Here is a 16786-nt window from a genome sequence, read left to right on the forward strand (position 1 = left end):
CCCTTCTCATGCAGCTGGATATACTCTTTGAACTGGGGAATGATGAAGGAATTTCTATACAAACTTTGTGTCTAGCAAAGATGTCAAAAGCAGGAGGACTCCTCCAGAACTTCATTCCACCAATATTAAAATAAGACTCAGGGTAAGAATGGCTAGTACAGAAGGTGGGCACCTCAAGATGAAATCTATCTTCAGTAGCATGGCAACAGTGAAAGACAGAGGTAAAATAAACTAGAACTCTTATTAAGTTCTACTCTTTGCCTTCAACCATTCCACCTTTCTTTCCTTTATTATTTTACTCACTATCCTAGACATGGACCCACCTTTTAAACTTACAAACAGAGTGACCACAAGGGCAAAGCTAAAGGTGTAACAGAGTAAAGTAACAGCATTAAACTAGTAAAGGCCAAGCCAACAGGAGTTTATTGTAGCAAGCATTGATTCATAGCTGTTAACCACTGACAAGAAGTGTGCCACTTAGAACTGACTAGGTGTGCCATTTACCCATTGATTGGAGGAAATGAAATCAATGGTGTGGGCTCTGCTCCACAGCAATCACATCACAGATGCAGGAGTATATATTTCAACAAGGCACCAATTAAATGGATTCTTCAGTTGTTATAACCCCGTCACGATCCCAGCAGTTTTGGTTCTGAGTAAAAGCAATAGGCTCACGTAATCACAACCCATTTTAAAAAGTGGCAATCTATAATTTAGATCATTTCAGTGCAGGTGTCAAAGCAGTTAACATGATCTTAGGATATGTGATAAACTTGGGCCATGATAATCCAGTGTAGTTATCTTTCTGAGCTCTGTCTCCTATTAGCAAGGCAAGCACCGAGGAGCAAGGCCAACCCTTGCACCATGGGGAGGACAAAAAGCTGGAGAAACTGAGAAGAGAGACTATTATCCTACTGTTTGCTTCCTGTTGGCAGGAGGTTAGTAAGTTCAAAGGCAAGTCTGTAGAGACAAAGGTCATTTCTGTTGTTATAAGAAACTCCCAACTCCTTCCCACTCCTCTGACAATAGTTCATAAAAAAAATGTAAGAGGAGTTCAGTCACTTAAAGACTTCTTCTAAGTGCAGGCAAAATACCTCTCAAATTTAAGATGAGTACTCAGATGCAAGCCACCAGCACAGCAAGCACTGTACACAATACTTACATAGAGTGGCTTTAATGAGTCATATATCAAAGAACTAGAAATACCCACCTCAAACAGACCCCTCATAGTAATCACTGAGCTCAGTGGCTGAGCTGTTTACACTAAAGGCCATTCATTATGCATGCCCTGCCAGTGAACAATAGCAATATTATGCTGAAAAGTTCAGTAAATCTATCCCACCTTTCACCAATACCTTCATGAACCAATGAATCCGTGGGGATGGATGGCATTATTCCACAAAGTATTTTTAAAACGTGCCATTGTTAAACCCACAATACATTACTGATAACCAAGTAGAGGCAGAGTATAAAGGAACATATCGTTATTGCAGGTGAAAAAAAGAGAAGTGTTCTGCAAACACATGTAGGGGAAAGAATATTCTTTTTGTGCTGTTCACTTATGGTTAAATTATAACTGATTTTCACATTTAAGCAACAGCTTCCTAAATATAGCCTTGACAAATATCTGCCTTTCCTTCACTTTCCTGTCTGTTTTTGGAACGAATTCTGACCAATGCTAAGATGAGGAATTTAAAATCGAACATAGGATGCTTGAAAAGTTGGATCTTTCTTGAAGCTTTGTCTTACTGGGAGATTCTGCCTGAAGGCCAACAGTGGCTGAGGTTGGAAGGACAGAGAGGGAGGTGAAGGAGAGAGGGTTGGTGATGAAGGTAGAGAATGAGACTGACAACCCTGCACAGATGTCTTGTCAGTGCAAGAGCATCCCTCGCTGGTCAAGAGCAGGCAATGACCCAGAATAGATTTTGCCTCTCTTCTGGATGAAATACTAGTCCTTAAGCCACCAACAGCAGAAACATCTTGAGATGTAAAAAAAAATGTGTTATAAAAGCACGGGTGATGTCTGAGTGATTCCAGACAATGAAGGATGTCTCTGCCTTACATTCTTGCCTCACACACTGCATGTGTTTATGCCTGTATTAAACACAGAAAAACCACAAGAATAGAGTATTTCATGCAGATAACACACTAACAAGAATGAGAATACTGCTATTTCTATTTAATACAAATTACGGAAATTTCTTTTTAGATGCTACATTTAACTTAAATCAATTAGTTGGGTAAGGATATAGGATGGTCTAGATTTTGACAGTTGCCATGGGATGAACAGTAAAGTGGTGAAACCAGCTGTAACAGCAGTTCCTATGTTTCAATGTGTCTGCTCTGGAAATGAGCTGTATACACAACCCACACTGTCTATGTCTAGCCTAGAGGAGGCTTAGAAGTAGGAAATGTGGATTAAAAGGGTCTCACCATCCATCCATTCATGCTAGGCACCTTACAACCACGCTAAAAAAAAAACAAAGTTCCTGGTTAACAGAGTTTATAACCTCATTTAGGACTAGTTTTAGCTTACAATAGAGCTCTTGACTGCAGTACCCCCTCTGTCATTTATATCTATTGGACAGATGTGCTGAAAGTGAACATAAAGTAACCAAATCTTACTCAAATGTCATACACTCCTTAAGTGCAAATTAACTAGGCCCTGTGTTTATTACAGTGGAGCTTGCTAGACCTCCTTGGGTTCAGGGTCAGTTGGTGTTTCTTTATGAACCCCTTTATGAAAGTTTTCAGTGTTTTATAGCTCAACCATTAAATTTTGCTCCAGGCTGAAGCTTCTCACAAAAGATTTAATTCTAGGAGCATTTTTTTTTTGTAATATATTTTCAAAGAGATCTCTCTGGTCATTTTTTAAACATAAAAAGAGCACAAAAAAAAAAAAAGAAGTTAATTGGTTTTAGGCCATCTTTAGGGCTCACCATAATTCAAAAACAACTTAGAGTCAGCCATTTTTTGTGTTTGAAGCCTGTCTACTGAGTTTGTAGTGGGACTTTTTACTGCATTTCTAATATGCATGTCTATAAATAAGTAGTCCTACACCTTTTTATGGTTATTACAGTTTCTTTTTCACCCCTATGGGCAGAAATCCTGCTTGTCTGACTCATGGAAAGTAATCCATACAAGCATGATAAGCCGTTCTAGGCCTCCATGGTTTGCAATTAAGTTCTAGAGAACTAAATCTTTGCTTCATTTAACTGTGCAATTTTAGGATGTTCTCTACATTTCACATTATCATAGAATTTCAGTAGTGTTGAATGTTGCATGGCACTTCTGTGTTTGTGCTGAAATTAGTTCCTGCCCTGGTCACACCTGTGCTTTTATTCCAGTTTTCGGAAGATGAACTTGTCGGCAGCGCTACCTACAAACCATCCTGCTCAAACTGCCCTTCTATGAATGACTTCTGCATGTTTCGGGCTTCTGGAGTCAGGGCAGACTGTGGTTTGAATGTTTAAAAACACCCCCCTCATATGTGACTAGCACAACAAACCAAGGGGAACAGGTTGTCCTTGTCAGTATTGGTGGCCATCACAGGAAGGGGACCGGGACTGACATTTGATCTCTGCGTTCTGTGTGAGCCTCCCCACAAGATTCCTTCCAGAGAGCTATAAATGAAATCAAGACACATTTTCAAAAGCATCTATGTGACTATCCACACTGAGAAGAACTTGAGAGCAAAAGGTGCTGAGAGCTGTATCAAAAATCTCCCCGTGTCTGACTTTTGGTTTTGGATCCGGAGAGCTGTGAAACCCCAACAGCACGCTTTGCTGTCCTAGTCCTGGCACAGCTTGTACATCCCTCCCTCACTGGCTCTGTCAAGGCACTGGAATAGTTTTAGTGCAGAAATCTGTTTCTTTACAAATGCTTTCGCTTCTTTTATCTCATCTGGGAGCCAACCAAGGCCCATCTCTGGCTGGGCTTCCCCATCCGGGACCCATCTCCTCTCAGGACAAACTGATGCCCCACTCAAACCCTTAAGTCTCCCCATCCCTCCTCTTCCTGCCATCTCCTTACCTCCCTCCACCAGCTCCACTTTCCTCTGCCTCTGTCTCACATCTCTTCCTCCCAGTTGGTTTGTGGTATGGAGAGAACATGCCCTGTGACATGGCAGCTCGATGGGAGGAGAAGTCCTGCAAGTCCGAAGCTCTCGTACGTGTTATGTCTACGTGAGGGTGATCCTGAGCTCACCCAGGCTAGGAGGGTTTCACTTCAGGTAGTTAGCAGTGCTCTGCATGCCATGTGATTTACACAACACGACTGGCAGCAAAGTAAAGGAGCAGCAACAAAGAAAAGGTCCTTGTAATTTATGATAAAAGAAGAAACAGATGTTTAGAAAAAGACAAAGGAAGGAAGGGAAAACGAAATAGAGAAATAAATTTTCGCATGTGCTATTTTTGGTAAACCTCAGGGCAAAACTCAGGTTTGAACAGGGAAAAATATCTGTTGCATATTAAATTAAGATTTATTAGCATTGTTGGGACAGCCAACATAAATACAAACCTATACTTTACCTGTAAACTTAAACTTTTATTAGATGGTTTCATCCTAGAGCTGAATCTCTCTCTACAACCATCCCTTCAGGCCTTGTCTCTATCTAGTAGATTCTTTCTTCATAACAGCTCTAATATATAGCTCTTTCCATCCACTAATCACAGCACATCTTGATTACTGCAACATTCTTTTCTCTGGCCTTGACAAAAGCAATCATCCTCATGTCCATTAAGGATATGCCTGGCAAAAATTATTTTCAAGCCTGTCTCTTTGAACCATTTCACCCCCTCTTTTAATTTTTTTCTGGTGGCATCCTTTACCTATTACATCAAATATAAAACTACTTATTGCTATCTTAAAGTAACGTCATAGCTCATCTCACACTTCCTATCAGCTTTTCTTCATTAATGGGTTGTTTACTGTTGTCGGGCCTGTTCATCCCACAGGTTGTCCTCACAGTCTTCAACACAAAAGGTTTTCGTGGTCAGAAATGGCAATAATTTCAGTGTGTTTCTTCAAACTTCTCCTTAAAACATTCCTTGTCCATGAAATCTGGAAAAATTTGCCAGTAGTTAAACGCACAGTGTGCTGAGACCACTGTCTACCACGCAGACCTATACTGTCCCTTGGTTTCCCTGAAATACCCTCAGTTATGTCTGCAGCCATATGTTGTCTCTTGTCTTGGGCTCAGATGCATAATCAAGTTGCCACAGCTTAATGAGTACCACGTGTTAGCTGAGCCAAAGTAGTAATTTGCATAGTTTTAAGCCACGGCACATGCAAGTTAAAAGGCACTAACTTAAACCTCAGTGAAATGGGTGTAAGAACAGAAGTTTACGTTATGACAGCTGAGAGCACACACGCAGCGAGTCATCGTGGAAACTTGTTAGACCATTGCAACTTAATTATATGTCTGGAGCTTTACACATTGAACATTTTGGAGTAAAAACTGGGAGGGGGGCGTTATAACTATGGAGTTGGAGATGCTTTGTCCAAAACAGGGTTTCTAGGATTTACTACCATGGAGTGAGTAGCTACAAGAAATGGCATTGCATGAAGACAACGTTTGTTTGTGAAGAGCCAGGTGCAGCATTCCTGAAACAATCTCTGTTCTTGGGATGCTCCCTGCTCTAAGTCGCTTCTCAAAAGCTGATAACACATTATCACATTGTTCATAGATCAAATGTTTCTCTCCCTACTCAAAGTCATTTTGACCAGGTATTTGACTTCCATGTTTGCATTTTGCTCCCCCTTCTCCTGCAGTTTTTTCCCCTCCTTCTACTTCTTCAGTACCTAAGACACATCTTCAACATACTTTCTCCTATTCTTCCTCCCCCCACCTTTTCATTTCCTTCCCTTCTCGTTTGCAGCAGCAGCCTGGGAATGAGAAACTGAAGAAATGTTTTTCACCCTTCAAACCTCTTGAGACTTGGTATTGCCTATGTGAAGAGGTAACACTATCCTAGAATAAATAAAACTTTAAAAACCATTTTTATGTTGGAGTTTCCATTGCTTGGGACTGAGTTGCAGTCTCAAAATCACACAAGATTGTGTAGCCAAATCATATCGATACATAAAAGTATGTTGTTTCACTTATGATACTGGAAAAGATACAGCAGAAGTTGAGGACATGTCTCAACCAGAGCTGCTCAACAATTTGGAAATATTAGAGGATAAACTTTTTTGTCAATGAGAAAAAGATAATTGTTAGGCTTCCAATCTCCCTTCCACAAGTGCTTTCAGCACAAGTGCTTTCAGCACTTCTGCCTGGTGCATCTCTCTCTCTTCTATGCCTATTTGAGCCTCAAAATTGCCTGAAGCAGGAGTCCTGGGCTGCAGTGGTGTAAAGCAGTACATCTTTATACATCATCCAAGTGGCCAGGGAGAGATGAGAAAGTTAATGACTCATCCCATGATGAGCAGGAGAAGATATGAACTGGTATATTGGTTTTTAAAGAAACCATACAGGCTGGTACAAGCAGCTATCAAATACAATTCTCAGAATTGCTAAAGTGTCTTTGGAATACAAGTCCAATGGAAAAGTGTTATTAAAACATCTACTTGCCTAAATCTTTTAGCCAGAAAATGCAGCCAGAGGTTCTGAATGTCTAAGGAAAAGCATATGCACATGTTCAATTTCAGACACTCTCAGAGACAAAATAATTAATCTTCTCTGCAATCTACTGCAGCAAGCATATAACCCTGTGAAAAACTAGACTATCGGGGGAAAGGAAGACAGGGAGAAAGAAAGAAGAGAGAAATCAGCCAGGCATGGTTAAGTGATCTGGTCATGAACAAGACCATCATCAGATTTAAAAAATGATCCAGCTTCCATGGAGAAGCTGGTTCAAAGAAGGAGCTTAGAAGCTCCAAGTATTGTTCTCAAACATAGAAAGTATGTGATCCTTAAGTATTATGTCACTGTTTAATAGTTCTTTACATAGTACATGTAGTTCAGACCAAGAATGAAAGTCTATCAGTTTTGTTATTGAGGATCTTTTTCCAACATTACTGTCTAAAAGCAGTACTGTAGCAAACATTGCAAGAAGATAATCTAAAACCTCTTCTTCCTCCCCCCACCTTTTCTTTTCCTTCTTGTTTGCAGCAGCAGCCCACTGAAGAAGTGTTTTTCACACTGCAAAACTCTCAAACTTGGTACAGACTATGGTCAGAGAATTATATTTTGCAGCTGAATTTGAAGCAATGCTGGCTGTCACTGGCACCTAGGCCCATGCTAAAAGCCTTGGTCGGTCTGTGCAGCATTTTCTGGTTGAACCAGAGAGCACGGACATGATCTGGTCATCTCATTTGTGGTCTGCTCAAATAGTGAGGGAGAAAAGGGGGTCTCAAAAGGGTAGAGACTCGGTAAAGAAACCGTCAGGGACTCTCATGTCACAATCAGTAGGACACGAGTTGTTTTTACAGGTTCACATGGAACATGGCAATGGTTTCTTTCTTTTGCAGTTCCTACGTTACAATTCCTGTCCCAAGTAACAACTGCATACAAAATTAGACAATTTGAACATTTTGAAGCCTGAGAAATAAATAAGCCTGAGCCCATGCTCCTGAGTTTTAATAACTTTTACATTTAGATATTTATTTTGTAGTAACTACCATCCATGTAGTAGGCTGAGGGATGTTCCCAGATCTCAAAGACCTCAGTCTTTAGCAATATTTAGATCTAGATCCTTTCAGCTTTATCAGTATTTCCTTTGAGGAGGGAGAAAAGGTAACTTTGTCTTTTTCAGTGGTTGTGAATTTTCTGAGGTGAGGGAAATCTTATTATTTCCCGCAGCAGTTCACCTAGACCTGTTTGTAGTATAAGAGACAACTCCTCTAATTACATGTTTTATATTTTTCTAAGATTCTCAGCCAATTTATTTCTGCAGAAAACTGTATCTTTAAATAGTGAAAATCACTCCATAAATTCTGAGTTAGAACAGCCAAGGTCTGATACCTTATCTGTGCTCTTACTGTGTACAAGGTCACATCATCAGCATGTAGATGTACAGAATATTTCATGAACTATACAGCGTTGACAGGTCATTAATAAAAACTGCAGAAGTAAAAGCCCTCTAATTAGCTCCTGAGGTAACTTCCTGCGTAACATTTTCACCCCAGATTCAACACCATTAAACAAAATGACTGGTGTTTGCTCTCTAATGTAGCCAGAGAACCATTGTACTGTAGTTAAACTCGGGCAAATTGAGGGAAACTTAAATAGCAATATGTTGGGATTTATTGGAACAAAGGCCACAGTCAAATCAATATAGATAGTTCCCACACAAAAAATTATAATGTATTTCTATAACAATATCAAGGTTACCTTCAAAAGAGCAATGTAGCAGGCCAAAAACATGACTAAAATAGGGTCAGTACATTATCTTTGAAAGGAACACTCATTAATTTTTGAGCAATTGGGAGAAAACAGAAAACACAAATAGGTTATAATTAGGGCAGTACAACAGGGTCACTAAAGCATCATTTCAAATGGTTGGTTATCTCAAATTAGAAAGTAGATATTATAATAAAGATCCAGCAACAGGTTTGAGAAGAGCTTACAGAAGGTATTTAAAGAAACACAAGGTAATGTTCCCAATGGTTAGCACTAGAAGGTGGGCTGAGAGCAAGGAGTCACTATTTTTTATGGACTCAGTTTCTTCACTGCAGTACAAATGATGGAAAGGACATTTCTGAGAGCAATTTGTAAGGCAAGGTAAGGGTAAGTATCCAGCTGTTATCAGATGCAACAGGAATACAGAAGGCAAAATAGGAGATTAAACCATCAACCTTTTCTCCTGATTTAGAAAAAAAGCTTTTCATACGTGAAGGGAGGGATGCAAGATTGAGGGGTGACAATGGCTGAGTTGAAAAGGAGTTAATTTCTCTTCCCGTACTAACTGCTTGCGATTAGGAGCAGCTTGCTAATCAGAAATGAACTGCTCTGAGGTGTCTGAGGCTGCTCCTCTGCTGGGAAATAAAACAGGGCCAAGGCATGTTCAAAACATCAGCAGGCAGCAGGCTCTGACGTCAGCACACTCCCTGCCATGGCTTTAGAGCAGTAGCATGTCCCATTTCATACCAAAGTACACTGCAAAGGGCAGCACGTGGAAGGACTATTTCCCATTGGCATCGTGGCCTGTTTCACTCAAGAGTGTTGGCCCTTGAGCCCAATCAAGCTAAGGGGACAGAGCAACGTGTGTAGAGGGGATAACTCCCTATTGCAAATAATATGTTTGATGTATGTCATCCTTTCTTCTGTTTGCAAATTGCCATTGACCAATTTTTTGTTAATGTTCATTAATTGTTCTTTAATCCTGTCTGATAAATATGTTGTGAAAAAAGATATTTCAGTCTATGTTTTGGGAGAATGCTACTTTTTACTGTCTGTTATTCGATATTTATAGAGGTTGGTCACTCAAAATACATTTGCATTGCTTCTGCTTTCTGGATTACTTGAGAGAAAGAGATTAATGAGAATTTGAGATGGTCAGACAAACTAATCCAAGTGTGAAGAGATTAGTATGCATAGCCATGAATTACATTCTGTAACCATCTTGTGACCTGAAAGTCCTTAGTGTAAAAGTAATACAGGGCCTTTACACCAGTATCTAAACTTGAATGACATGTTGACAATTTAAAACAACTGGAATTTATTTTAAAGCCAATTAAAAACCCAATAACCTACTTCACTCTGATATAATAGAGACATTAAAACTGAAATTAATTTGTGTCAGTTTGTAACAACAGTACCTTTTGACACCTTTCCAGCAGATAACTTGAACAATGTGAGGTTTTAAATCTCATAATCCTTCTAAAATGTGACATGAAAGAAACTCAGGTCCAATGTTTTCACATCCCCCTCAGAGGGCCAAGTTGCCAGTCTTGAGACTCTCTCTAAAATCACACCCCAACTGCTCCTCTACCACCCCTCACATTCAAGATAGGTTATTTCCACAGAGAGATGGTGGTCTTGAACACAGACCAAACAAAGAGCAGAGCTGAAGGCACGGGAACCTTAGATCTCATCCAGTGTCTCATACTGATGCCTGCACATCACATGGCAAAAAAAGATGAACAAGAACAAATTTTCTTCTGTCAGTGGCTTTTCACAATAAGTCAAATCAGGAGTCTTTCAAAGGATGCAGGGTTGTTGCTTGGTCCTAGACAAAGTTGGGTAATGGAGAATGTATTCCTGGGAATCATTCTGAAGGGGCCCATAGAGTGTTCAGTGCAAGACATAATGCATCTCTAACCAATTGTCCTGTGATTTCTCCCTAGTCAGGCTTAATAACTTCCTTAACAAGTGTTTTTGTACAAGTATAGATGAAGCTGGTTTGTTGGGTTTTTTTCCAAGTGGTAATTGCCCCAATTATACTGGAATAGAGCTATTATCACTACTAGGGTGGTTGTTACCGTAGTTCCTAAGCAGAAGATTGCAATAATGTCCCAAGAGAGCACTGGTCCTGAGCACTCAGGCAGTACCTAGAAGTCAATTGAACTTCTTCCTACCCTGCCATGGACCTAACATGTGGTAATATTTGTTGTGTGTTTCCCAGTTTGTAAATGATTAACAAAAGTCTAACCCATCTACATAAAATGCTTTCAGCTCTGCTGCTGAGAAAAACTATATTTCATTCTTGCACGAATAGAATTGGACAAAAAGAAAATAAAATTGATATTTATTGCTAAATGTTTAGCCTATGTAGGAAACATGGAATTATGGTGCTATAATAGAAACTCCCTATGACGCTAGATGAAAGAATTGAACATTATCCAGATATAATTGAAAAGTTACCTTCCCATAGCTGAATATGAGAGGTCCATAGAAATAAACACAAATTATTGGAACTTAAGTGTTGTATTTGAAGAAGAAAATGCTAAAACCACAGGCACTAAAGAGTTTAATCATGAAATTATTTCTGCGTTACTGTAGTATCAACTTACTAATCATATTAACAATTTTTTGTTATAATTAATGTCACCTGCCCTTTGCCACAGTGTTGTCTGTGGCAGCTCTAAGAAATACCAATATTAAGGATAACAGCAGAAAGATAGTGAATAACTTTAAATTGAGATATAATACAATTGAATAGGTACTACTTGACATGCTGAAATCTTTTCTAACTAAACTTAGTTTAAATACTGTGCTTATCCAGACTGAATTATACAATGAATCATAGCATGGCTTAGGTTGGAAGGGACCTTAAAAATCATCTCATTCCAACACCCCTGATGTTGGCAGGGACACCTTTCACTAGACCAGGTTGCTCAGAGCCACACCCAAGATGGACACTTCCAGGGAAGGGGCATCCACAGCTTCTCTGAGCAACATGGTCCACTACCTCACCACCCTTCCAGCAAAGAATTTCTTCCTAATATCCAATCTAACCCCACTCTCTGTCAGTTTGAAGCCATTCCCCTTTGTCCTGTCACTCCAGGCTCTTGTAAATAGTTTTTCTCCATCTTTCCTGTGGGCTCCCTTCAGGTACTGGAAGGCTGCAATTAGGTCAGCCTGAAGCCTTCTCCAAGATGAACAATCCCAGTTCTCTGAGCCTGACTGAGGTCCATGTCTCCATGACTATGCCTACCCTTTCAGACCTAGCACAAGCTTCAAGGTACCACCCAATGACATCTACAGTTTCTGTCTCCAGACATTGTTAACCTGTACTAAATTTAGTGGAGAAAGAAACACAATTTTCAGCCTATCAATTAGGCTTATTTTACTTCATGTTTTGCAGACACATTTAGATTTTGATGGTTGACTAATGAATATGCACCTATATTTACTCCAAAATTTGAAGCTCAAATATTACTTAATAGGCACTTCCAGTATTTTCTATTCAAATGAACCTACTCTTCTATAAAAGTAAAGTAAATGTCAACTCAAAAGTTGATTAAAAAGAATTTTAAAACAAATTGTAAGTTTTTAGTGAAGAACTAGAGACATGCACTAGGACTATAATCTCTCCTAGTGAACAGCTTTTTTTTCCTTCTGGAGGTACTGAGATCCAGAGATCCTCAATCTGACTGTTTTATTGATAAGCAGAGACATTCTTTCATGTGTTTTCAGTTGCCCAAACTGGACATTTGATTGACTGCCAGGGCCCTCATTTCTGCTTTAATTGCTGACAGAAGAATAATCTTTAATATGGATGAAATTCTGAGCAAAATTAGAAGACATTTAAAAGCCGCCTGAGAGTGGTTTACTCGACAGTGTGCATTGCTCTTCCCAGCAGAAGATAAATTTGACAATGAGCATGAGATCTCATCTATGGACATGGATCTGAAAAGTGGACGTGAAAGAATCTGAGCACGAAAAATGTGTGTGGAGCAGATGCAGACATATTGTGACAGTCAGATTTAGCCACAGGAGGCAGCAAAACAAATGGTAACAGGTTAGGTGGAAAAGGACCTAAACCAGCTTCATCTCAGCTGGTATTTATTATTTTTCTTTTTTTTTTTTTTTTTTTTTTTAGTTTATAGCTGAAGGCAAAGTATTGCAATTATTGAACACCAGGGGCCAACTCTCTTTTGTCTGGAGGAGCTGAACCCAAGTAAAGAACAAGTGTTAGATCCAACTGAAGTGCACAAATAAAGAACTGTGCTATAATATAGAGAAGAAAACATTGTGTTGCCTTCTTCACCTAAATCTAAGCCTTCAGAGAAATCTGATGATCTTATTTAGTCCATAGATTAAGATCTCAGCAGAAATGTAATAAAATTACAATAAAGGTTATGTATCAATACGGTGTCAGTTGAGCATAGGGATGAAGTATTCTAGTCATAATTAAATTTCAAATCTAATTATAATTTGAGGAGTCCTTTTAATTACATTGCAGTATTTTGCTTTTGTAGGAAGATGATTGCTATAGCATCTTTTATCTGTAATTTTCTTTTAATTAAAAAATGTAAATAAATCAAAACCACCTACTTAAAATACTTACATCTTAAATGAAAAACAAACAAAAAAAGCAGTAATTTCTCCATCCAGGTCTTATCTACTGAATCACACCTAGGAGTACTTCTTTTTTTTCTAGTGAAGTGCTGAATTTTGCACTATCACTTACTTCTTTCACATAACCAGAAATGGCCAAATTACTTCGGCCAAAGGAGAAAAAAAGGAGCTTCCTCAGAGCAAAGAATGTCAGACAGGAAAGATAAAAAACCTTTTTTTTCAAAAGAAGTTGGGACTGCAGGGCATCCTTTGAAAAGCTGCTGGATGCTTCCCTACACTGCACTCCTCCAGCCCATCCCACCAGCCTCAACTGCTCAATAGCACGACAACTTCAGGTTACTCTAATTATTAGTACTTACAAGCCTCTTTCTGGTTATTTTTTCTCCTTGAGTTTCTTTCAGGTGCTTAGTCATGGCCAGTTCATATCACCTGCCTGTGTGCTAACTTTGCATGTTGGCTTAAGCAGCTCCTTTTTCCCCCTGCCATTGGGCTTCCTGATGTGAGGGCTTGAAAAGCAAAATCTTTGCTCTTGGCCTTCTTTTCCCTCAGCAAAACAGGCAAGTGTCTTTTAGTCCCCTAAGACAGTCTCACTTTGCCTGAGCAGCTCTTTCAGACTGAGTTTGTCTTTTCTGAATAGAGGATAACAGAATTTTACCAGAAGTGAGTAAGGAATGTCAGGCAGATGATCCAGGCCCTTTGCCATGGCAGAAATTCTTCACTGTTTCCCTTTTATGATGTATTAAGGCCAGTTTTGCCTTTGCCATAAACTCCTCATATGGGTGGTTTGTCATCCACAGTGGCTTCCAGGTGACAGCTGGGACACCCTGTATGATCATGCATTTTCTGGTCTTCGGCTTTATTCCGTCCCCACCATGTAAGACCTCAAGACTGAGTTCTGGCTTTAAGATATTTCTGCTGTTCTTTTTTTCCCATCAACGTGTTTCATTGCCACATTTTATACCAAAATTATTTAATCAAATCAACCCGACACTTGTGGAATAACTCCATCAATTAAACTAATTGCTTGGAAGACTAGCATTTTTATGAAAGAAAGCTATTAGTTTAGCCTGGCATAATCTATCTTTTTTAAACTCAAGTTGTATTCTATCTCATTTTCTGCTTATCCCACATCTTTATGGTATTCTACAAACCTTGTTTTAAAGCCTGACTCACAACTGATGCCAGACAATTAGGCTTAGAGATGTCCAGACATTCTTTCTCCCCACTTAATATATGTATACTACAAATATGTATGTAAATAGATGTGTGCATATACTTGTGTCTATATACATACATCTATTTTCTTTTCACACATTACTGTCTTTACTTGGCAGCTGTTTCTGCCACAACACATGAGAAATCAGGCATCATTTCTTCAGAGTAGTGGAGTGGAAGTTATCTGGTATCCCAAGACTTGAACAGGTTAAACACTTTGAGCCTTGTGATAATTCCATGTGATAATGCCCACTTTCATTTCCATACATTTGTTCCTATTACCTGACCTACGCTGGTTTTCTATATTAAATAGTATTATTTTAATGACAAAAGACAAAATTTTTATCTTCTTTTTGGGAGGATACTCCTACTGTAGAGTAACTCTGTTTTGTCTTTCTCTAGTCTCTTCCTATTTATAAGTTATGGTAAAAAAAAAAAAGAAGAACTATCTACTTGTTTTCCTTATTTTTGAAAATCATAACATAGCTTTACTGCTGGCAATTCTTGGTTTATCAATACAACTCCTGACCTTTAAGACATAGTTTTCCTTATTGCTCACTCAATTCTTTCATTCTTCTTAGGGTTTTTCCTTATTTCTCCTGTACTTAGGTACTTAGAGTACCTTTTTTTTTCCTCAGATGATGTTTCCCCTTTTGCTGAGATAAAAATTGTCAAAATTTTGAAATGTGGATTAAATTCTAAATTTCTTCTGTACTTAAATGAATAGTTTCTCAGCCCAGCTCATTTCAACTACATTTTTTACAGTTTGTCATTTGAACTGAACCTTTGAACCTTCACTTATCCCGCCATTTAATTTAAATGCTATCAACTCATGGTCAGTCTTTGAGAGGGTTATTTTCTACCACCTTGGTCCCCTCAAGTCTCAATTAGTACTGATACTCAGGTGTTCAGTGAATTTCATTGAAGGAAGCAATCTTTCCATCATAACTAGACTTTATCATTATTCCAATGATTTGATCTCCAAAGTAGTAGTCTATCTGTTAATACATAATTTTTAGAATGAAAAAAAATATAAGCACCACCTTGGAAAGTATTTGGCACAGAAATTAAACGTTCCCTTTAAATTCAAGCAGACTATTTACATGTATTCAGCTAGTCACATGAGTGAGTTATTCCTGGATCATGACAGTCTTGTGGCCTGGACCAAACCAATTATCACGTACAAAAATGTGTGAGCATCTGATAGTACATTCAGATAGGTCCTTGGATCATTCAGAATTAATAAATCCTTATCCACAATTTTTCTTTATCAGTAACAGTAACGGAGATTACTTTTACACTTCTGTGATCTGTAATCCCCATGTGAGCAAAGGGAAGTGGCTGGTGAAGAACAGGTATTTGTGTCACTTAATCTATACATTTGTCAGCAGGAGAGCAGGGAGGAAGCTCTGGATCTGTTCCTGACCCTGACAACTCTCCTGACATATGGGGCAGGAGGGTTGCAAAGGGGCAGGTGGCATCATCCACATTGCACTGTGTACACTCAGAGACCTGAGAGTCCCCACCACACACTGCCTGTTGTACAGAGGTTTCTCAGGCTGTGGGGATACACCGGGTTTATCACTGTCACTGACACCTCAAACATCAGTGCTCCCTGGCTGCTCCATCCCACAGCAGACCTGGTGGCAGGGAACCTATGAGCAATTCTTATTGTTTCAGCACAGAATTAAACATGTTAGTTTAATCTGCTGATAGCTGACCTTGCTGAGTCTGCACCGGGGCTGACCAGGGTGCATTCACACATCGGCTTCTCCAGGCAGGACTGTGAAAGTGAGAGCTCACAGCTGGTAGGCAACCTCCCAGGGAGCTGGGAAGCCCATAATGTATTCACCACACATATGATTGCAAAATGAGTATCTGTCTACAGCTTTATTTTCCACAGGAATCAACCACAAGCTGCGGAGGGTCTAGGGCGGGTATCATCCAGGCCATGCTCCTTCTCTGTAGGTTGAACCCTCAAATGTGGGATACCTCACATGCAAAATGAGAGAGAGAGCAACAGCACCTGGACATCTTGATGCCTCAGCTAATCCCTGGACTCTGACAAACATATGCTCCAGACTCCAGGGACATGCAAAACACCAGTAAGAAGCTGGCTTAGCAGCCAGTGGTCACTGGGGTACTGCAGCACTCCAGGCTTGGTTTTTTCCTTCAGACTCTATTTGAAGTTACAAGAGTGTAACTTACATTGGACAACTGCAGTGCTCCACTTAGATAAACGAAGTTATTGGCTCAATGCCTATTAGCATTACCTAACAAAATCTTAATTAGGCAAGAACTGCAAATACTATTAGAGTTCGTGTTAGCACATCACGTGACTAATGACAGGCAATTTTTTTAAATCACTGTCCTAACTTTCCTGTTAACAGTTCTGGGTTGTTGGCTTTTACCTTCAGCTCTAGCACAAACATTTTCTAATTTTCAAGTATACTGCATGAGGCTAATGCAACATCATAATGTCATTGTGCATCAATGGCCTATGTAGAACCTGAAGGTAACTTAAAAGTCCTTAACTGGGACTCTTTTTTTTGAGGACAACTTTTGTAACAATATGTGAAAATGATGACTTCACTTCAGCAGAAA

Source organism: Manacus vitellinus, unplaced genomic scaffold (assembly GCF_001715985.3).
Source record: "Manacus vitellinus isolate BGI_N305 unplaced genomic scaffold, ASM171598v3 scaffold_5_pilon, whole genome shotgun sequence".
Lineage (NCBI taxonomy): Eukaryota > Metazoa > Chordata > Aves > Passeriformes > Pipridae > Manacus > Manacus vitellinus.